We start from the raw sequence: 24,309 nt of genomic DNA, 5'->3' as shown, positions 1-24,309 counted from the left end.
TGCTTAATTGTAAAAGAAAACCTCAAAGCAGTTTACAAAAAAGACAATAAAATTATCAATGAGAACAATTAATGATTATTTAAGGCTTTTTACTTTGCCAGTAACAGTAGACTAAAAACAGAATAGACCTCACATCAACTTTCTAAATATCTGGGTAGGCTTGTCTAAACAAAAATATTTTTAGCAGACACCGAAAAGAGTACAGTGAATGCACCAGCCTGATATGAAACATGCACATCCTTAAACGATCGTATCATCGACTCAAAGGGAATGTGGACAGCCTGGCCTCCTTCAAGCCTTGTAATATAAGCTATATTTCTCATTTCATCAGCCTCTAGCTTGTAGAAAAGGCATCCCTTTCCACAAAGGTATAAAATCTCTCAGATAGGATTTAATGGGTACACGTTCATTAGCTGTTTTCACATTCGGTTCAAGCATTAGTAACTTTGACAATGCCATATGTGACACATTTCAGTGTGTGCTATTTCTTCCACTATAGGAAGACAAATACAGATAGCTGCACCTCATTCAGCATTTTAATGGTAATTCTCTCTCTTGGGTCAATTCCATTTTTGAACCACAGATAGTTGCCACTTAACCATGGCACAAAGGTTCACAATGGTGCAAAGGTTGTTAGTTGTTGATGCTTGTTGAGAGGTGCAGCAGGCTTCAGTTTGGAGTGGGGAATGCTAGTCTATATGGTCCGGGGGGGGGGGGGATTATTGGACTTGATCACTTCCAGCTGGATGGTGGAGCTGGATGTGGAGTTCTTTGGTTTGCAGCCTACAATAATGCAGAGCTAAACGATGTAAAATCATGAGCTTTCACCAAGTTCTTTTTAGCACAGGAACAATAGTGCCAAAGTAGATTAGGGCATGTACTGCTGTCCCTTGACCACTGAACCATCTCTCACCAATGGTATTCTGTTACCCAGCTGTCTCATCAGTCCACTCTTGCCTTTGTAATCTTTATTCCCTTAACCCTTTATGTAGCACCCTCAAAGATGACAATGTGGCTATTAAAAGTCCAAAGGAGACCACGATTTTGGAATTGCTTGTGTAAGGCAAAAGTGAAGGCAAAGTACAAAAACTTCTCATTTTAACTCTCCATGTTTACTGTTACAAAGTGGCTTTTTCATTGCATGCTTATCCTTTGGAGTTCTTTTATGAAGCATTTCAAAGTGTTGGATTAATTCTCAGACTATTTGTTTTTCTTAAACTACTTCCAAATATATATAGCCAAATAAATGAAGGAACTGAAGAATTCATGTGCTTTGAAAAGCATATATATATGTGTGTGTGTGTCATATATATATATATATATATATATATATATGCTTTCGTAGATTTTCACGGGTACAGGAATGCAGGTTTTGGTGTCCTCGGGTGTCTTCCCGTGTAAAAGTTGGGGTGTCTAGGCGACGTTTCGACGAGGTCTCACTCGTCATCTTCAGGCTGGTGCTTTCGGCTTCTTGTTACTGGAACAGAGCAGGATCTCAGTGTTTGAGTTCCTATAAATACTGTTGAGGAGGTGTGGTGTATAGCCTCCAATGTTCTGGGCAGAGAGGAGGTTCCCAGGCTAGTGTGCCTTTTCTTCTTTTGTTCCTTAATTACTTGAGGGATATCTTGAGTGATTTCTTGAGTGATTTCCTGAATCCCACTTAGGTGGGTCATTAGGTGTGGATTAGTTGCTAAAGCCTTCGTGTCTTGAACTCTTGAACTTTGTGAAGAGTTTTTCTGAGAAGATGGCTGTACTGCACTTGGTTGTGCTCTGGCTTGGCTTCGTGTATAGGGGCGAGCTGTGGTTTTGTGGCCTGTGCCAGCCAGATCTGTGTAGGGATTGCAGGGGGGTGCAGCATCCGGAGGTGCCACCCTGGTTTGGCTACTGGATGGTGTCTGTAATTTATCTGTGGAGAGGGTCTGGGTTTGGGTCTGGTGTGGTTGATTGGTGATGGCGTTCTGTGTGCCTCTGGATCTGGTGTCAGATTTTGTGGGGAGGGCTAATTTCCAGATGTCTGGCAAGCGGGATGTGTCGTCACGCTTGTTCATGTTGTGAGGGTGTTTCTCTATCTCGATGGCTTCCATGATTATTCTCTTGTGGTGATGTTCCATGTTAAAGAGCAATTTGGAATCTGCAAAATTAATTTCGTGTCCTGTTTCTTTCATGTGTTGGAAAAGAGAGGAAGTTTTTTCTTCTTTTTTGACGGCATTCTTGTGTTCTGCGATCCGTGCATTTATTCGTCTGTTTGTTTGTCCAATGTACGTGGCTGGGCAGACTTTGCAGGGTATTTCATAGACCCCTTGGTTTTCCAACTGAATTTTATCCTTGGGGTTTCTGAGGATATTGGCTATTTTTTGGTTGGTGCAAAAGGCTGTTTTGATATTGTGTTTATGGAGGATTTTGCTAATTTTATCTGTAGTGCCCTTGATATAAGGAAGGAGGGCTATGCCATTGTTTTCTTCTGTGTCTTGGTTTTTGGGGGGTGTTTCTTTTTGGATTAGCTTCGTAACCCTGTTTTGCTGGTATCCATTGGCAATTAACACATTTGAGAGATTCTGTAACTCAGTTGTCAAGTGGCTATTTCACTATGGAAATAGAAGCCAACAACCAACTTCCCTTCCTTGACGTCCTAATCTACAAAAAACCTGATGGCTCCCTAGGACACACTATCTACCGGAAAAAAACACACACCAACCGCTACTTACATGCACAATCACACCACCACCCTGCACAAATAAACTCCGTAGCCAAGACTCTCATCTCCAGAACCAAACGCCTGGCTGACGAAGACCACTTGACAACTGAGTTACAGAATCTCTCAAATGTGTTAATTGCCAATGGATACCAGCAAAACAGGGTTACGAAGCTAATCCAAAAAGAAACACCCCCCAAAAACCAAGACACAGAAGAAAACAATGGCATAGCCCTCCTTCCTTATATCAAGGGCACTACAGATAAAATTAGCAAAATCCTCCATAAACACAATATCAAAACAGCCTTTTGCACCAACCAAAAAATAGCCAATATCCTCAGAAACCCCAAGGATAAAATTCAGTTGGAAAACCAAGGGGTCTATGAAATACCCTGCAAAGTCTGCCCAGCCACGTACATTGGACAAACAAACAGACGAATAAATGCACGGATCGCAGAACACAAGAATGCCGTCAAAAAAGAAGAAAAAACTTCCTCTCTTTTCCAACACATGAAAGAAACAGGACACGAAATTAATTTTGCAGATTCCAAATTGCTCTTTAACATGGAACATCACCACAAGAGAATAATCATGGAAGCCATCGAGATAGAGAAACACCCTCACAACATGAACAAGCGTGACGACACATCCCGCTTGCCAGACATCTGGAAATTAGCCCTCCCCACAAAATCTGACACCAGATCCAGAGGCACACAGAACGCCATCACCAATCAACCACACCAGACCCAAACCCAGACCCTCTCCACAGATAAATTACAGACACCATCCAGTAGCCAAACCAGGGTGGCACCTCCGGATGCTGCACCCCCCTGCAATCCCTACACAGATCTGGCTGGCACAGGCCACAAAACCACAGCTCGCCCCTATACACGAAGCCAAGCCAGAGCACAACCAAGTGCAGTACAGCCATCTTCTCAGAAAAACTCTTCACAAAGTTCAAGAGTTCAAGACACGAAGGCTTTAGCAACTAATCCACACCTAATGACCCACCTAAGTGGGATTCAGGAAATCACTCAAGAAATCACTCAAGATATCCCTCAAGTAATTAAGGAACAAAAGAAGAAAAGGCACACTAGCCTGGGAACCTCCTCTCTGCCCAGAACATTGGAGGCTATACACCACACCTCCTCAACAGTATTTATAGGAACTCAAACACTGAGATCCTGCTCTGTTCCAGTAACAAGAAGCCGAAAGCACCAGCCTGAAGATGACGAGTGAGACCTCGTCGAAACGTCGCCTAGACACCCCAACTTTTACACGGGAAGACACCCGAGGACACCAAAACCTGCATTCCTGTACCCGTGAAAATCTACGAAAGCAAATATCTCACCTCTACGGGGAGGAAACCTTCCAGCTGACAAGAACCTACGAGAAACTAGAAATCCGAAGAGCCACCATCTTATGTGATCTCTTGTTCCTACGCAACTGCCGAGACAACAACTTAATTCCCACATGCTTCCAACTTAAATTCCACTCTAAAACCCCAGCTACCGAAAGGATCCTGAAACGAACTGAACTATCTCTAATCAGAAACGAACTACACAAGAAAAGATACCTACTAAACCAAACCAACAAAGATCTACTCACTCTTCACCTCAAACTCTGTAACAAAATCCACCCTGCACTCTGGGACAAATGCAAACAACTAGCCGTCTGGAGAGCTGAAACGGAGACCTCACACAAGACAGACACACACACCAACAAACTCCACAAACTAGAGAAACGCCAGAAGCCCAGCCACCCTCCACAACAACCCATGAAACAAACAGTACATAACATATCAGACAGGATCCTCACCTCAACTGAAACCAAAGTACTCTCCAAAGGTTTCAACTTTGCAGTCGCCCCGAGACGCATCCCCACGGAAAACATCATATGTGGAGTCGAAGCTAGCCTAACCAAAATCAATCCAGATGAAGCCAATAAAATCAGACTTGAAGTCACCAACATCCTCTGCTCCAGCAAACCACCCAGAAGCAATTTACACAAAGAAGAACAGAAAGCACTCACCAACCTGAGGAAAGACAACAACATAATCATTCTCCCAGCAGACAAAGGTAATGCCACTGTTGTGATGAACACATCGGACTACCAAGCAAAACTATCAAATCTACTCCAAGACCCTACCTACCAACCTATAAAAACAGATCCCACCACCTATCTGGAAAAAACCACCAAATCCAAAATAAAAGCCTCTCCTATCAGTGAAGAAATCCAGCTAAGAATCATCCCCAGAGAAAAATCATCCAGATGCCCCAAACTCTACGGCCTCCCCAAGATACACAAAGAAGGAACACCACTCAGACCAATAGTCAGCTCCATAGGCTCACCTCTACAAAATCTCGCTAAATTTCTCGCCAAGCAACTTCAGCCCTATGCAGAATCCATCTCTTCACACGTTCCAAACTCCTTCCAGTTCATAGAAACAATAAAGAAGCAAAACCTACAACCCAATGACCTACTTGTGAGCTTCGATGTTGTATCTCTCTTCACACAAGTGCCCATTAATGAAGCCTTGACAGCCATTCAAAACAAATACAATCCCCCCGAATACATCTTGGACCTGACCAACCACTGCCTAACCAACACGTACTTCATCCACAATGGACAAAGATACAAACAGATAGAAGGAGCACCTATGGGATCACCCCTCTCACCGGTCATCGCTAACCTGTACATGGAACACTTTGAAACCAATGCTTTAGACAAGTCAGAACACAAACCCAAACTTTGGCTCAGATATGTTGACGACACCTTTGTAATTTGGCCACACGGGAAGGAAAAACTGGATAGCTTCCTCACACATCTCAACAGCCTACACCCCAAAATACAATTCACTATGGAAATAGAAGCCAACAACCAACTTCCCTTCCTTGACGTCCTAATCTACAAAAAACCTGATGGCTCCCTAGGACACACTATCTACCGGAAAAAAACACACACCAACCGCTACTTACATGCACAATCACACCACCACCCTGCACAAATAAACTCCGTAGCCAAGACTCTCATCTCCAGAACCAAACGCCTGGCTGACGAAGACCACTTGACAACTGAGTTACAGAATCTCTCAAATGTGTTAATTGCCAATGGATACCAGCAAAACAGGGTTACGAAGCTAATCCAAAAAGAAACACCCCCCAAAAACCAAGACACAGAAGAAAACAATGGCATAGCCCTCCTTCCTTATATCAAGGGCACTACAGATAAAATTAGCAAAATCCTCCATAAACACAATATCAAAACAGCCTTTTGCACCAACCAAAAAATAGCCAATATCCTCAGAAACCCCAAGGATAAAATTCAGTTGGAAAACCAAGGGGTCTATGAAATACCCTGCAAAGTCTGCCCAGCCACGTACATTGGACAAACAAACAGACGAATAAATGCACGGATCGCAGAACACAAGAATGCCGTCAAAAAAGAAGAAAAAACTTCCTCTCTTTTCCAACACATGAAAGAAACAGGACACGAAATTAATTTTGCAGATTCCAAATTGCTCTTTAACATGGAACATCACCACAAGAGAATAATCATGGAAGCCATCGAGATAGAGAAACACCCTCACAACATGAACAAGCGTGACGACACATCCCGCTTGCCAGACATCTGGAAATTAGCCCTCCCCACAAAATCTGACACCAGATCCAGAGGCACACAGAACGCCATCACCAATCAACCACACCAGACCCAAACCCAGACCCTCTCCACAGATAAATTACAGACACCATCCAGTAGCCAAACCAGGGTGGCACCTCCGGATGCTGCACCCCCCTGCAATCCCTACACAGATCTGGCTGGCACAGGCCACAAAACCACAGCTCGCCCCTATACACGAAGCCAAGCCAGAGCACAACCAAGTGCAGTACAGCCATCTTCTCAGAAAAACTCTTCACAAAGTTCAAGAGTTCAAGACACGAAGGCTTTAGCAACTAATCCACACCTAATGACCCACCTAAGTGGGATTCAGGAAATCACTCAAGAAATCACTCAAGATATCCCTCAAGTAATTAAGGAACAAAAGAAGAAAAGGCACACTAGCCTGGGAACCTCCTCTCTGCCCAGAACATTGGAGGCTATACACCACACCTCCTCAACAGTATTTATAGGAACTCAAACACTGAGATCCTGCTCTGTTCCAGTAACAAGAAGCCGAAAGCACCAGCCTGAAGATGACGAGTGAGACCTCGTCGAAACGTCGCCTAGACACCCCAACTTTTACACGGGAAGACACCCGAGGACACCAAAACCTGCATATATATATATATATATATATATGACACACACACACATTTTACTTGAACTGGGTGTGGACTGTATATTGGATTGCAAAGTGAATTCCTGATGTATTTTCCTAAGATTCTAGAGCACACAGGAGAATTCCGATTATCTGTGCATATGGATTGAATGTGTGAGAACAAATTAGTGATACATGATTAAACAGGGCGGTTTCATGGACCGTTTAAGAGTTGTTCCTCCAAGGCACATAGAAGTTCCTGAGAAATGGAACATATAGACACCTCCTCAGTTTTGCAGTCCACGAATTTTGGACATAACTCTGCATAGTTCAAAAATATTTTAATATTACTGATCAAAGCAGTGGACCTGGCCTCTCTCCTTCCAGTCCTCCTCTCTTAGCCCACTGCTTCCTTCATCTACCCATCACTTAGGGGTGTAGTAGATTTTTTTTTGTCTGAAGAAGCAAATGGACCTCATTCACACGGATCAGAACATAATCACCCTTCAGATTTCTCATTTCTCCAAATTGTATGACTCATTTGTCAAGTCAAAAAACCAAAATGCATTAAAAATGTAATTTAGGATAAAATAAATTTGGAAATGCACACATTGAGGTAATATATGTATTTTAAAAAATAAGTTGTGATTTAATTCTTTTGCATAATTTTAAAACCCCAGATTATTGCAAAGATGGGATGGAACAACATATGTATGAATAGATATACAAAACTGATATGGACTGGAAAGAGACGTGTCTATCTATCCCTAGTTTAATTTAGCATCAAGTTATTTGCATACTCTGACAATTTTTGTGTGTGTGTCTTCCTTGAGCTTCTCCTGAACCACTGAAGAATTTCACTTCTCCCCCACTCCAATCTGCTGTCCACAGATAGCATGCAGAATTTAGGGTGCAATTTTTGCTTAGTCTTATTTCTAGCTAACATTCTCAGCACACTTCAGCTTTAAAAAAGATGGGACACTTTCAGCCTCTCAGAATATGTCTGACTTGTCAGAGGCTAGTTGTTTTCAAAAATACACAACAATGATTAAGTCTATTATTTATTTATTTAATTATTTAATTTATACCTTGCTTTCCACTACAGTGGTACCTTGGGTTACAGATGATTCAGGTTACAGACTCTCCTAACCTAGAAATAGTACCTCGGGTTAAGAACTTTGCTTCAGGGTGAGAACAGAAATTGTGTGGTGGCTGCAGTGGGAAGCCCCATTAGCTAAAGTGGTACCTCAGGTTAAGAACAGTTTCAGGTTAAAAACGGACCTCCAGAGCAAATTAAGTTCTTAACCCGAGGTATCACTATATATGTTTTCAAAGCAGCTTACAGGAGAGAAAATAAAAGAAAACATACAATATATAAACTTTAAAACATAGATTAAAGTTTGTTAAATTTCTTAGGTGACTCGGTGTAAAAACACACACACTCAAGGCATATTATAGCAATTAAAATATGCGTTAAGTTAAAAGTGTGCCTGCACATGAAAGCTCATACCAATAACTAACTTAGTTGGTCTCTAAGGTGCTACTGGAAGGAATTTATTTATTTATTTTATTTTATTTATTTTATTTTGTTCCAACAGCAGTGTAAATAATATACTAAAACTATGCTACCCCTCTCCCCCAAGAATGACAAATGATTCAGGAATAACCAATTAGCATCATGGTGGAATTTAAAAATTGGCCAATCACATTCTATCAAATGCCTGGGAGTAAAAGAATGTCAATCTGGTGCCAAATAAAACAATTAGGCCAGTGCCAGGCAGGCCTTGCTGGGCAGAGCATGCGAAAGACAGGGGCCCTACAAGGAGTGAAACTGAGCAGAGTGACTAATGTGTGCTCCCTTCCGGAGTGACTGTCATTCAGTATAAGCATGGCAGCACACTACAGTTACTGAATACAATATGTGTACTTTCCTCTTTTTCTCATTCTTACTTTGTGATAAATATAAGCACAACCTTATAATCACAGGGCATCTTTGAAGTCCATGGTGACAATGAATAATAATAATAATAATAATAATAATAATAATAATAATAATAATAATAATTTATTTATACCCCCTCCCATCTGGCTGGGCTTCCCCAGCCACTCTGGGCGGCTTCAAAAAATTAATAAATTAAAATACTCTAATACATCAAACATTAAAAGCTTCCCTAAACAGGGCTGCCTTCAGATGTCTTCTAAAAGTCTGGTAGTTGTTGTTCCCTTTGACATCTGGTGGGAGGGTGTTCCACAGGGAGGGCGCCACTACCGAGAAGGCCCTCTGCCTGGTTCCCTGTAACTTGGCTTCTCGCAGTGAGGGAACCGCCAGAAGGCCCTCAGTGCTGGATCTCAGTGTCCGGGCAGAACGATGGGGGTGGAGACGCTCCTTCAGATATACTGGACCAAGGCCGTTTAGGGCTTTAAAGGTCAGCACCAACACTTTGAATTGTGCTCGGAAACGTACTCATCTATTATGTGTTTCTCTTTAGCAGTATGATGAGATTGCAAAGTTTCCAAGAAAACACTAGGTGATTGCCGGTGTTTATTGTCTGAAGTGTTCTCACCTCATCTGTTCCTTCAAGATGTGCAGATGATAAATTAATTTATGTGCTACAAACTAAGAGTTGGCTGGAAAATCAAAAGGTTTCCATTTCTACATCATTGTCTGCTTTGGGAAAATCTTGACCCTCCTTTGCCAGAACTTATTACGAATTAATTATGCAATGTGCTCTACAGCACTGTCTGATCCAACGGAACATGTACAGTGCAAGGTGTGGAAACCATTTTGGGGGAAAGAAGATGATAAAAATGCTTGTGATCAGCTCTTGCCAGAGAGGTGGGAGCAGAACAACCCAGCCTCTTGCTTCCTCTCCCACACAGCCAGCTGGCAGGAGGTCTTGTAGGTCTTTAGAAAGGTTCTCCAGACGCAACCCTGGTGTTTTGCTGGATCAGTCAGAGCATATAAGTGTTACATAAATTTAATAAGTAGTATCTATGGTAGCGGTTAGCAGTAGCAGCCTGCGTGATGGGGCAGAGCTATGGAAATGCCCTCCTAACTCAAGTGTCACTGCAGATTATATGGATGGGGTGGAGCACAGGAAAGGCAAGGTCCAGCTGCACAGGAAGACTGACAAAGCTCATCTGAGGCTCCCATGACTGGCCTTGTAGAACCCTGACGTTGCTGCCAGCCTGTACCAACTCATTCCCATCTAGGTAAGCTGTAGTGAATGTATTGTAGTTGTCCTCATGACCAGGAACTCTGTGCAATCAGGGCTCCCAACCCCATGAACTGTAAGCATGTTCCGTAAGATGTAATGAAGCTGCTGTTAAAAGGTCCCCACACTAATGACCACTCATGGTTATTAGCATGTTGGATTAGGACCAGAGAGACCAGGGTTTAGATCCGCACTTTGCATTGAAACTCAATGCATGATGGTCGGCCAGTTGGTATTTCTTAGCCTAAGCTGCCTCACAAGGTTGTAGAGAGGATAAAATGGTTGAGAGGAGAATCATCGGACGAACAGTGAGAAAATGGTATTGAATCAGGGAAGGTAACTGTACACATAGGATCCATTTGTGTATGTGCTTCCCCCATCTAGCTAGAGATACATGTGGAAAAACCTGCTTCAGGCATTCCACACACCCCCAACATACCTGCACTGAGCAGAAAGGTCGGAAGAGGGTTTGTAAGCATGTTTGGCTGAATGTGTTGCAGTCCTCCCCATGACCAGGAACTCTGCACAATCGGTGTTTCCAATCCCATGGAGAACTGTAATCATGTCCAGTCAAACCTCTTTCCAGTTCCCTTTCAGGTTTTCCCACTGAAAACCCGGGAAGGTCAGATGGGAAGATCAGGTGGTGGTGGCAACAAGGACTCATCCATGGATAGTTTAAGAACACCTGAAGAGGGCTTATGTGTCTAGCTGGATCATGGCAATTGTCTCACTCATATTCTCATTTTATAGATAATATAGTAAGATTAGATTTGAACTTGAGTCATCCTGGTCAAACACTCGCATGCTGGGACCTCTGTTTATGTGGCTGAATGAACTTCTTGTGGTAGAGTAGATGTCACGTGTGACAAGGGTATACCACATGAACTCGTATGTGCTGAGGGTGCAGTAGAACCTCGGGGTCGCAAATGTGATCCGTGTGGGAGGCACGTTCGCAACCCGCAGTGTTCACAACCAGCAGTTCTGTTGCAACCCACAGTCTGCACATGCACGTGACGCAACTCGTGCTTCTGCGCATGTGCAAAGTGCGATTCAGTGCTTCTGTGCATGCGCAAGCGCTGAAACCCAGAAGTAACCTGTTCTGGTACCTCTGGGTTTCGGCACGTCTGTAACCTGAAAAGGCGTAACCCAAAGTGTCTGTAACCCAAGGTACCACTGTAATTCAAATGATTCTTCCCCCACGAAAAGGAGGGAGGAATGTCCATATGGGCCTCTGTACTTGGGACCTTCATAATTTCTCCATCCATAGTAGAATTAGGAGCTTGCATATTCCCCCTTCTTTCATGGGAAGAGGATAATCTTTGGAGAATGGCTTTCTGTCTACTCTATCACACTGGTACTTTACATTTTCCTGCCTCTGTTGAACTGTTCTGTTGAACGTTGAGATTTAATAATCTACTATCTTTTACATGAGATCTTTGCAGTGATCTGGAGAAAGTAACCCAGACCACCTGGCAAGGTACTTGCTCATGAATAGTTTGGAAGACTGCATGTAAAGTGGACTCTATGGGGTGGTTATTGCGTGTGCACCTTCTCCCAGTGATGCTAATGGGGTGGTGGTGGAGAAAACTAATTCTATCCCGACTTTACTTCGTTTAAGTAAAAGGAATTGCGTTGTGAACATTTAACTTAATGTTGCTTTCTTTGGCATGCTCCCTGGGAAGCATTCTTTGGTATCTGTTACCTGCTGCTGAATATTATTTAGCACTACATAAATCACTCAAGAGGATGACATTTGGAGTTTCTCCAGCTATCTTCTCAAAGCCAATTTCTATTTTACAGAAAGAAATGAACAAATGGAGTCACTTGGATAACTTACACATAAATTAAGGGACCATAGCTTCCAAGCAACACATAAATTATTGCAAGCTTTTATTCTAATCCAATGTAAGGACATTAATTATAATATATCATCAACAAACTATATAAAGCAAGATATATTGCGCCCCCCACCCACACACATACACTGTGAGATATGTTTACTCCGTATGTGTCTGAATCAGAGACGCTGTCATATACAATATTCCACTGGTATTCTAGACTTATTTCCAAATGATGGGCTCATCGCTGATGTGAATCATTGGCGACCAATGTGCTGGATGTGAGGCCATTTACAGAATTTGCAGGAGGAAAGGTGACCTAAAATGATGTGTGCTTTTTGTAGGGGCATTTCCAGCATGGCTGCTTTCCCCAGTGATGGTAGCATTAAATAGGAAGTAAATGAAAGTACAGTGGTACCTCGGGTTACAGATGCTTCAGGTTACAGACTCTGCTTACCCAGAAATAGTACCTCGGGTTAAGAACTTTGCTTCAGGATGAGAACAGAAATTGTGCGGCAGCGGTGTGGCAGCAGCCGGAGTCCCCATTAGCTAAACTGGTACCTCAGGTTAAGAACGGTTTCAGGTTAGGAACGGACCTCCAGAACTAATTAAGTTCTTAACTCGAGGTACCACTGTACCAATGAATGTAGCGATTTGGAGCTCCTTTTGCTGGCCTTACATGATAGTGGGTTTTTTTTAATTTTTGTTTTGCTTTTTGTTTTTAGCTGGAGGCCAGAAACTATAGCCTTCTTCAGGCATTAAGTGTACTTGTTAAAATCATAAAGGGGCAGCACAAACATGCACAGTGCCTTTCAGATCTTGGAAGGTGAATTTTGGCAGTGGCGAGCTTTATCTATCTCTGTAGGTTCACTTTGCATTTTAGAACCCTGCTTTTCCAGAGTGCTAAAACATGTGGGAAGCCTCCATGGATGCAAAAAGATGGCAGGAATGATGGAGGGGGAAGAACTAAAGTACTTGTCTCCACTGCCCCCTAATCAGGGATGGACATTCGTTTTTCAAATTTCAGTAGTGCCCTTTACAAGGTCCAAATTTGGTGGAGTCCCCTGGCCTCCTGTATTCCATTCTGTGTGTGCACTACATCATATTTATGAAGCCAGCATGACCCTGCTTAGCACACAGTACAGGGGAAGTACACAGTACAGCAAGATTTCCATGTAGACTGTGGATTTAAGGCATCACTTGGAAAAGGGCCCCAGGTGTGGGGATTCTACAGGGCAATGTCCAATATCATATGGAATTTCAGTAATTGGTTCTCTTAGGTGAAGTGCAAGGAACTCTGAAATTCATTGAAATGAATGGTTCTAATGCTGTGTTTTGTTTTTTGGGAAATCCTTATGGTGTAACCTACTAAGAGGTTTAGATCAGTCTGTATATATAACTTGATGGTAGGTATTTAGTGTATTCAATTGCAAAGTCAAGTGTTTACAAAGAAAAAAAATACCTCTTCGAACCATGACACGAATGCCTTCTTCTTCCCATGCTGTTGCCCAAGGAATTATACATTTGGATAACTTACAGTAACAGCTGGTCAAAACAATACATTCCTCTGCAGTCATTTCATCTTAGAATAATTAAGAAGGAAAACTCTAATTGATAGAAGATGGACTGAAAATGTTTTTGATCAGCTTATAAAACTGTCAAGTCCTGGACCAGGAGAAGAGCATTCCTAAGCCAGCTGAGCTATACAACAAAAAGTCGTCAGATGAAATACTCACAGATGTGTTCCTGAACAGAATGGCTTCCCCTCCAAAAGCAAAAATCAGATGCAAAAAGTTATGCATCAGTAATAACCATGTGAGCTATACATCCTACTTTTCCATCTGTATAACATGGATGTTCTTTCCCATCTCTATAACATGGACTATAGGACTATAGGAAAGTCTATTTGCATTCTTAGCTGTGCAGAATTGAGGGGCGCAGAATTGAGGGATGGTGAAGTATACTACTATGCAGCAAGTGCTGCACATACAGTTTCCCAATTTGCAGCTGCAAACTGCACACTGTGTTCTGATTACTGCATACAGGGACCCAGCATATAGGGAATCCTCCAAGCTACAATTTTTGCCGGTATAAGTACCTAGTTAGACAAGCATTGACATTCTTATTGAGCCTGTTGGATTAGTGAACATTTTATTGAATTAACGGCTTTGGTTTTAAGTTTCCCCCCCTTTTTTATATAGTCTGTTTGTTTTAATTACCACGCTGTCTAAAAGTATTCCTCCAGTGGCTTTCAGTAAACATGCCCAAACAGTGAAAGCTATTCATTTAGAAATATTCCTATATATTTTATCTGCTTCCTCTTTTAGAAAAGGTCCTTCCCTCCCAATGCTTTGAAATAGCTCTGCTTCCAGTCACCATCACTAATGAAATGAAATTTGTACTGCACAACAGGAAAACCCCCAATTTTGACTTTTCTTTCCCAAACTCCTCTAAAAGTTTCCACAATCAATCAGAATTGCTTTTATGCTTGGCCACAGATATATAAGAGAATAAGGGGTATTTTCCTTATTGATTTGCAAGAGGGATTTTTTTCCAGTTCCAGACAAGACACAATATTTCCTTAATCCAAAATATACAGGGGAACACAGGTTTACATGAGTGCATACTTTCTATACTACCTCTGAGGGGAGCTGTTAGCCAACACTTGTTATTCATGGAAGGAAAACTGTGTCTGCTGACCATCTCCAGAACATTTTAATGAGATAATCTTCTCTTCTCAGAGTAGAATCAAAGATAACAAAACTAATGTAAAACCTGAGGAGAAACATATTTATATGATTTGAAGTAAAACAAATGGTGTTTCAGAATTCAAGATGGAACAGGCAAGCAATCATCCTCATTGAGTTGATGTGGTTTCACTTTGAAATTAATATATTGGTACAAATAAATAGCTAAAAAAACCAGATGAGATCAGTGGAACTGCTGTTCTTGAATGAGATTGCTGTTATTTCAGTTATCATAGGACAGCCTGGCATCTCAAAGCTTTTCTTACATTAAGATGCTTTTCATCTTCTAAAAGTAATTGCTAGTGGGCTAAACTCAGCTAACATTTTAAAGTTCCATTGATATTAATGGCAGCAATAGTTAAACCAGGAAAGACTAAATAAAACCATTAAGTATATAGACAAGATGGAGACATTTGTATTCTTCAGCATAATGAATCCCCGCGAAAATACATGGATGGCTTAAATTCATTATGATGACTAGATACAGACTCTTAGTCTGACCTCATATAGCTGGAGACAGGCAGCTTCTGGGAAGACTGTAACAACTAGAATGTGATGACTAGGGATTTGAGCCTCTAGGGTCTATCAGAAGTTACCCCTGTCTACCCTACACTCCACAATGTTGCCTGCAGATGGTCTGATGTGCAAAGATTGAGGGAATGATGGGGGAAGATTGAAGGAATGATGCTACTTTCAATGCAGACCTTCCACCAAAAGCATAAGTGCTGACAGGACAAAAACAGCTGGAATGGTGACAGGGGTTTCATGGGATCCATCATAATCAGCACAGGGAGTTTGTCCAAAGTCAGGGGCAGTCCCAATACCAGTTAAAGAATTCCCCTGTGCCAGAATTTCATGGGCTTACGAAACAGAGGGAACTTAAATTATTTCATGTTGAGTGGGTATAGTCTAGAACAAGCACTTTTAATCAACTAGATTTTCCAGATGATCAAACAATATCTCATAGACCAGTGTGAAGAGTTAATCCTCCAGCAGAGCATCAAAAGATGGCAAGAAGTTCAGGAATAGGAATAAGGAATAATCTCCCCGTCAACTTTTAAACATAGGTGAGTCCCTAAATAAGGCAAAACCTCCTCAGTCACATACCTAGGTTTGAAGTGATGGTGGTGACAGAAAGATACATCAGGAACCTAGTACTGTTTTTAAAGAAAAGAACAGTGGATTCATTTATTTATTTTTTGAAAAGTTGCCAGCCCATTATAATAAGTATACAGTGCTTGCATGCTCTTTGCCTTATTCACATATTTGAGATCAGCTGACAGCTGCTCCAGTTGCACTCTGAGGAACATGGTTTATTTCTTGATGCTGCCAGCTGGAATAAAATGGAGAAGATGTAATTTTTTAATTAATTAACTTCAGAACACTGAGGAGCCTTGAGACACATTGCAAGTGATGGGAAATCCACAACATTCTCACTGTAAGACCTACGTGAGCATGTTTCTTTAACACAGAGAGTACAAGCATCAGTGCTCACATGCAAGGGATTCTTAGAGGGCTTGATATAATTTAAATAGAAATACAGTGCATATCACCATCATGGTAAAGAATGTGACCAACTGACTTCTGCGCCTGCTCAGTCTGTGGCCCAGATGCTAACCACTGATGGACAACTTCAAGGTCCCTGCTCTCTTGCAGTTCTTTATCTTAAATTAGACTTGGAATGAAACACTTTCAAACAGAACACTGTCTTTGGACAGTCTTTTACAAAAGAGGACGCCTTCCTGTAAAGTAGGCAAAACAAGACTGCCATAATTCATCAAGGAGTTGGACCAAGTGACCTCCAAGGTCCAACTTTAAAATTATATTATTATAGAAGCTCTTTCCTCCTCCCTTGTTCGTGCATTTGGAGATAAATGTGTGTGTGTGTGTGCGCGCGCGTGCACACACACTCACACACAGTTTATCTATGTGTGTATAAAATATAAACTGCAGACTCCAAAACATTTAACAAAGGAAAATAGGGACACACGTGTTTCTGTTTTTATACTGTATTTTTATGCTGTGAACCCCCCTGAGATCTGTGGACAAAGAGCGGTATACAAATTAAATAAATAAATAATATTTGTAACACCTAATCTTAGCCATGAATACTACTTGACCCCTTCCATTTCCATTTTTCACATGCTGCAAACTCAGTTGCTCTGTATTCCTCCTATGCCACACTGGTTTTCAGAAACTGAGTCTGCTCATAAACTGGCCATGGCCATCTCCTAAGACTATTCATACAATGTTCAATCCCATGCAGTCCTTAAACTATGCTGGAAGCAGGGGTGCTGACTTGCCTCCCACATTGAGGGTGCCCTGTGACCCATCCCACCCCCACCCAACAGGCCAGTGCTCTCCTGTTGGCCGTGGACAGGGAGCACAGAGGGTGAAAATCACCCTCCATGTGTCCTGCCCCTGCCTGCTGTGCCAGAGCTTGCTTGGGGGCGGGGGTAACCCCCCTCAATATTAGGGGGGCTTGGCCCCCTGCCCAGAAAAATTGAGGAGGCCAAAGCCCCTTCCGCCCCCTATAGTTGGCACCGCTGGTTGGAAGAGAAGGGCTTACTAGAGCACTGGAAGGAATGAAGAGCAGGACTCAAGACTCTGAGCAAGTGTAGAGCAACCCAAGTAGCTCAGCTGGTAAGGATAGCTGCTATTTCTGTCCTTAACCAGGAGGACATAGCTGCCTATAGAGAGGCGAGGGGAAGGAGGGAGAAGCAACCGGCAGTTGCAAAATCTTTGCATTCAATAAACTTGTAGCTTTCGTTTATCCCAGCCATGTGATATTCCTCCTTGGTTGCAGAGCCAATATCCCTTTCCACATTTATTTTGGTCCCCAGTGTGTTGTGATGGTAATGGCAAGAGTATGTGCATATCGCTCGAGCTCCAAAGTTAAATTAAAAGTGAAGCATGCTTTGGAACTATATGAGTTTGACGGAAAACTGAGGATGACTTGTAAACATAGGAAATGTCTTGGGAAATTCAGATCAAATTTCAGAAACAAATCTACATGTTTGAGAAACAATTGACAATAACTCTTGCTATTGCTACTGCCAAGATCCAAATCTGAAGGCTCAGCATGCTTTGTGGGCCAGCTCACAGTATAAGCACCCAAACCCATATAGGAGAAGTGGCAGAAATCCATTGATTCCCTGCTGGCGGAAGGGAGTTCTCTAGCATTTGTTGAGGTGGCAAGAGGCCAAGCAGAGCTTGAACTATAGAAATGGCATCAATCCAGAAACGTAGTTACTGCAAATATTTTATCCTGTTTTCACACTTTTAAGAGAGTTCTCTCATTTTGCAAACACCATTACTGCATTACAAAATATTTACATCTTTTCAGCTTTAAATCTCTTGATTCTTATGTTGAAGGTTAGAATACAGTGGTACCTTGGGTTACATGCGCTTCAGGTTACATTTGCTTCAGGTTACAGACTCCGCTAACCCAGAAATAATACCTCGGGTTAAGAACTTTGCTTCAGGATGAGAATAGAAATTGTGCTCCGGCGGCGCAGCAGCAGCGGGAGGCCCCATTAGCTAAAGTGGTGCTTCAGGTTAAGAACAGTTTCAGGTTAAGAACAAATTAAGTACTTAACCTTAGGTACCACTGTATCTACATGGGAATTTGGCTGCAACCCTATATTAGCAAGAAGGGCCAGGCATATAGTTTAGTGCTGCTGCTAGATCTGCCTTTACTCTGACATATTCAGGTAGCAGCTGTTGCAAGAACCCCCAACATTTCTATGAGTTGATGACTACTTTTACTCAGCTGCATCTGGTGTGCCATGGGATGCGGGTGGCACTGTGGTCTAAACTACTGAGCCTCTTGGGCTTGCTGATCAGAAGGTCAGCAGTTCGAACCCCCACAATGGGATGAGCTCCCGTTGTTCGGTCCCAGCTCTTGCCAGCCTAGCAGTTCGAAAGCATACCAGTGCAAGTAGATAAATAGGTATCGCTGTGGCAGGAAGGTAAATGGCACTTCCATGCGCTCTGGTTTCTGTCCAGGTGTCCTGTTGCGCCAGAAGTGGTTTAGTCATGCTGGCCACATGACCCGGAAAGCTGTCTGTGGACAAATGCCGGCTCCCTCAGCCTGAAAGATAAATGGCGTTTCCGTGCGCTGCTCTGTTTCACCAGAAGCGGCTTAGTCATGCTGGCCACATGACCCGGAAGCTGTATGCCGGCTCCCTCGGCCAATAAAGCAAGATGAGCGCAGCAACCCCAGAGTCGGCCACGACTGGACCTAATGGTCAGGGGTCCCTTTACCTTTATTAGTTTACCTAATATAATGCATTTGTGTATGCCATTTCACTAAAATCTGCATTCTTATGAAGTCTTCCCCCTAATATAACCACTGATTGGGTTGTTAAACTGCATCACATAATTTGGAGAAGTGTGAATATCAAAGCATTTCAGTTTGTAGATTGCTTTGGGGAAGTGTGAATTAGGTAGGTTCAATCAATATGTGGATGAAACCAGATTTCTCCTCCATCTGTGCCTCTAACTAGTATGTGTTGGGTTGCTCTGTTCGTGACTTGGATGGAACAATAAAGAATATGTTCATTAAATATGTGTTGAAGTTAAACATACGTGAAAAGAAGAAACCACACAAGTTCATATTGGCAAGACTGAAGCTGAGCGGCAACAGTGGACCCTAAAGAGATAAAATAAAGTCCATATATATATATATTAATATGAGAAAGGGGAAAACCCTCTAAATACAAAAAGGGGAATTCTGGCTTGGCTCTGTAACTGCTGAGTGAGACAGGGGAGTTATATTGGATCATGGTCATCTATTAGTAAACAATGTGATGTCACTGACCTTAAAAACCCATATTTGGGTTGCATTAACAGAAGTATGATATGTCAGCTAATATGTCAGCTGTGCAGTATTGTTTAGCCTGAGGCTCAGAGCCAATCTCTATACCACTTTGCAGGAGACTGAGAAGCAGGCTGCTTTTGAAAAAGCCCAGATAGAAATGACCTCACGGGAAGCTCATCATCTGCTCTGTTTGACACAAGCACAAACTGCAATCTGGCACGCCATCACTCAGCCCACCTGAGAACGATCTGACTGTGTTACTGCAAATTTCAACCTGCCCATCCAAGACAATTAGTGCTGTTTTTATTTATTTTTAAATCACTAGTTCTTTATGAGCATAGTTCTGATTTGGCTTAAAATGGTAAGCTGGATATGTTTTTTTCATCTGAATTGGGCTTTAGTGCTATTCCCCAATCTGGCCATGATAATTTTAAGGGATGGTATATAAATCATAGAATCACAGAATTGTAGAGAGTCATTTAGTCAACCCCTGCAATGCAGGGATCTTTTGCCCAACGTGGGGCTCAACCTCACAGCCCTGAGATAAAGAATCTCATGCTCTACTGACTGTGCTATCCACAGAATCCTCTCTCTAACTTATGATATATGGAGGGTGGGGGGTTGGATAAGTAATTTGAAGTATAAAAGATTAAAAACACTGCAGCACTCGAAAGACTAAGACATTTGTTACAGACCCTCCAAGTGTCCCTATTTTCCAGGGATGTCTCTGATTTAGATAAGCTGTCCCGGTTTCTGATCTGATCCCAGAATGTTCCACTTTTCCTTAGGATGTCCCTACTTTCATTGGAGAAATGTTGGAGGGTATAGAGTTATGTGACCCTCGAGCTGTCTGGAGGCAATCCTGTATAGGGAAGTTTTGTTGTGTGTGTGTTTTTTTAAAAAGTTTAACATTCTATTATGTTTTTATATATATTGGAAGCTACCCAGAGTGGCTGGGGCAACCCAGTAAGATGTGTGGGGTATAAATAGTTAAATCATCATTATGGAACGGGATGTCCCTATTTTCATTTGAGAAATGTTGGAGGGTATGTTGTTATGGCATAGACCTGAGTCCATGAAAGCTTATGGCATAATTAATATATTAGGCTTGGATGTTGGAACAGCAACTTATGAAAGTTCATGGGACGACCGTTTCCCCATCCTCTCTTACCCTTACAATCCCTCATGCCTCATCCCATCTTCTTCATGAAGGCCCTACAACCCTCCAGAGATGCTTTTCCGGGATTGGGGGTGGCTGTGGGTGAGGAAGGGACAGGGAACATTCCTTCGTTGTTTTGTGGAAGAATGCCATGTCTTAGTTTGATGGAAACTGAGGTCATTAAGTGATCCCTAATTGGTGAAGGCTCCGCTTTCCAGAAAAACCTGACCCACAGTAGGAAAAACAGTGGCATGCCTCTTTGATATTGACTGCTAACGCTAAGACCTACAGGAGAGTTTCCAGAAACATTGTTGTTTTTCTACAGAGTACAATCTGCAAATATTTCAAATGAAGAGATTTATTAATAGCAGATAAGTCAGCCTGAGTGCCCAGATACTTATTGTTTTTATTGCCTTTGTTTCCTGATGCCTACTTTTGGTTATATAGTCCAAGGCAAAAAGTTTAGTAAAATTTTCAGGAAGCAGAAGTCACTTCCCTGTCTAAGCTGAGTTTTCAATAGTTTGACTCTAACTATATCTACAGTCACTCCTCTGTAGTCTGCATGAGAAATATTTTTTCTGCATGTAGAAATATTTTTTGGATAGACCATGATCAAGGATTTGTTTCATGTTCTGTATAGCTTTATTAAAAAAAAAATCACTACCCTTCTCTTTTTTTAGCAGAGACAGGCTGAATCAAAAGCTCTTCTGTGGGCACAAGGGCACCAACTGGATTCTACCCAATTAGAACACAAAAGGGGCACTGCAGCCTGTTTCTCAGTGACCAGACAGCTGCTATTGAGAAACACACAAGCAGAGCTTAAAGTCAACAGCCATCTCCCACAATTGGTCCCCATCTACTGATATGAAATGATATCTTGCTGCTGAATATGGAGATTCCATTTAACCATCATGAGTAACATCCATCAATGGACTTTTTCCCAGTAGATTTCCATTTTATGACATATTTAACGTAATATCTGTTGAGGAAATGATAATGAAGAAAGCCAGAACAAAAGATGATCTGCATGCAGAAGGTTCTAGATTCAGTTTCTGGAATCTCCTAGTATTACTGAGATAGACTCCCTGCCTGAAACCTTAGTGAGCCACTGCCACTCATTGTAGACAAAACTGGATTAAATGGACCAAAGGTTTAACTTGGTATAAGGTAGCTTTCTGTGTCTATAGCTGATGAACCGTGAAGAGAGAGAATTTGGGTTCTAGATTATGCTAGGAAATAAGAACTTCTATACTTGCAGTGCAGTACAGAAAAACTATCTTCCCCACAATGCTTAATGCCACTCTTTCTGCCACCTCCAAACCTTGCTATTTCATCATTCACTCTTAACACTGCCATTTCTCCCCACGCTGCGTGTGCCTGTGTGTGGTTCAACGGTGTCTGAGTGTGCTTGTGTGCCAAGTGTGCCCTCTCTTTCCCCCTACTCCTAGCCAAACCTGTTGTTCGCTGCCTTGCACTCTGCTCTGAGATTTGCTTTGCTTCACTAGCCACCATGGGTAACAGCCACAGCCAGTAAGAAATGATTGACAGCAAACTGTAGGGTCTGGGAATCCATGGCACACTGAGAAGGTGACAATGTCTGCATGAGGCAGGAAGCGTTCAAGTGTGTGCTTTTGCAGTAAGGCAAGAGAGAGGAGATAACGGCAAAGCAAGCACATGGTGCGTGAACATGCACAAGAGGAATCCTATCTGGGCTTAGGCCTGACTCATGTCAACTTCAAGTGCTGTACTTGGCAACCGGCTTAGCAGTGGCAGCTGTGAACAGTCAAGAGCTGCCAAATGTGGGGGCAGGAAGAAGGCAATCACGCACACCCGCTTCACTATGTAATGCAAGGGGCAGGTTGGTCCTTGAGTGTTGGCTCAGTTTTTTCTTCCTCCCCAAGCAGAATTCTCAGTTAGTAGTGAGATTCCAACTTCTCCCCACCTGCATCTCCTGCTCCCTAGTTATCAATATGCTGATGATGCCAAGTTCTATCTCTCTGTACCCTCTGAGTCAAGGGAAGCTGTGCCAGTGTTGACCTGAGGTCTGGAGGCAGTAATGGGTTGGGTGAAGGCCAGTAAACTCAAGTTGAATCTTGACAAGACAGAGGTGCCGGTGGTAGGTGCTTCCTATGTCAAGAAAGTGGGTAGGTAATCGGTTCTAGAAGACGTTGGATTCACCTTGAAGGAGCAGATGCATTTTCTGGGAGTGATCCTTAATTCGAAACTCACACTGGAGGCCCAGGTGGCCTCAGTGATAAACATTGCATATGCTCACCAATTGGATGGTTTGCTAGCTGCATACATTCCTGGTCCAGACTAGCCACTGTTATTCCCATCCTGGTAACCTCCTGATTAGATTACTGCAATGTGCTCTGTGTGGTGCTGCCCTTGAAGACCACCCAGAAGCTTCAGCTGGTGCAAAATTCTGTATGGTATCCCTAACTGGAGCAACATTTCACCAGCTACTTGGGTATTGCTCTGACTGCCTATACGCTGTTGGGCCCAGTTCAAAGTTTTGACTATCTTCTGCGCTGGGGCTTGAGATAAGCAGGGAAGCTCTAGTTATGCCACTGCCAATGCCTGTGCCCCAGTTGGTGTTGTCATTGAGCAGAGTCTTCTCCTAGTCTTACTCTGAATGGAATTCCCTCCTGCTGATATTTGTGACATATTACTTTGTAGTTTTAATTATTAGCATAGAATCACTAGCAGAGCTCCCAAACAGTGTATTATAATTTGATTCCTGCATTGTAGGGAGTTAGCCTAGATGACGCTCGGGATTTCTTCCAACTACATTTCTACAATTCTATGATCATTATGAAATTAATGGTTTCACCTGCCTTTCTTACTTCTGCTCATAGCAAATGGTATCAGTCAAAAGCTTGGTGAACTGTTGCAAATATTGCAAATCTTCAGCCAGTTATACCAGGCTGGCACACATATTTCACAGGAAGTCGTGCCAAAATCATCCAGTCCCCAGTTGAGGAAAATAACGGGAGAGTTCTAGAATGACTCAAAATGACAGGTGGGGAAAAGAGCAATGGTTGTGGTTTAATTGCTGCATTCATTGTACAGGAAAGTTTCCAGTGCCAATGAACACACATTCTCTTTGTGGTAATTTCTCCAATCAAGCATTCTGTTGTTAGCTGTTAATTTCTACAAGCTTTTATGCTAGAGGCCCTGCTGAGTCTTTCACAATGTGGGAAATAATAGCTTTCTTTTGTTATTAGCAGTGTGAGATGGAAGAACCATTTTATTCAGCTCTAAAGGTTTCCTTCTATTAACTCCAGTAGGAGCTGGATCATGGCGTTATTCCAGGCAATAGCAGTTGCCTTAGTTGGCATGATATAGTATCTACCTGCCCATAAGGGAATCCATTTTGGGAGAAGGTTTAAACCAGCGGTGGATAACCAATGTGGTTCCGTTCAGATGTTGTTGGGCTACATCTCTCATCAGCCCTGGCAAACATGATGGGAGTAGTTGTCTGGCAATATCTGAGGGGCACCTGATTTGCTACCTCTGGTAAGAACTCCTGTTCTCTGTCCATTTTAAAGGTTCTGGAGAAGATATTGCCAAGCTAT

General features: G+C 42.4%; 1 long non-coding RNA gene across 1 annotated transcript; it reads right to left on the bottom strand.

Moving 5' to 3' along the window:
- Positions 1–15,908: 15,908 nt before the first annotated feature.
- On the bottom strand, positions 15,909–22,254 carry LOC310671003. Its single transcript, XR_014507660.1, has 3 exons — positions 22,186–22,254; positions 19,341–19,404; positions 15,909–16,083 (listed from the first exon to the last, which is right to left on the bottom strand). It is a non-coding gene; the product is annotated as an uncharacterized lncRNA (long non-coding RNA).
- Positions 22,255–24,309: the final 2,055 nt, after the last annotated feature.

This window comes from Podarcis tiliguerta, assembly GCF_965153285.1.
Source record: "Podarcis tiliguerta genome assembly, chromosome: 1".
Classification (NCBI taxonomy): domain Eukaryota; kingdom Metazoa; phylum Chordata; class Lepidosauria; order Squamata; family Lacertidae; genus Podarcis; species Podarcis tiliguerta.
The sequence above is the reverse complement of the archived record's forward strand: the minus strand, read 5'-3'. Positions and strand labels throughout refer to the sequence as shown.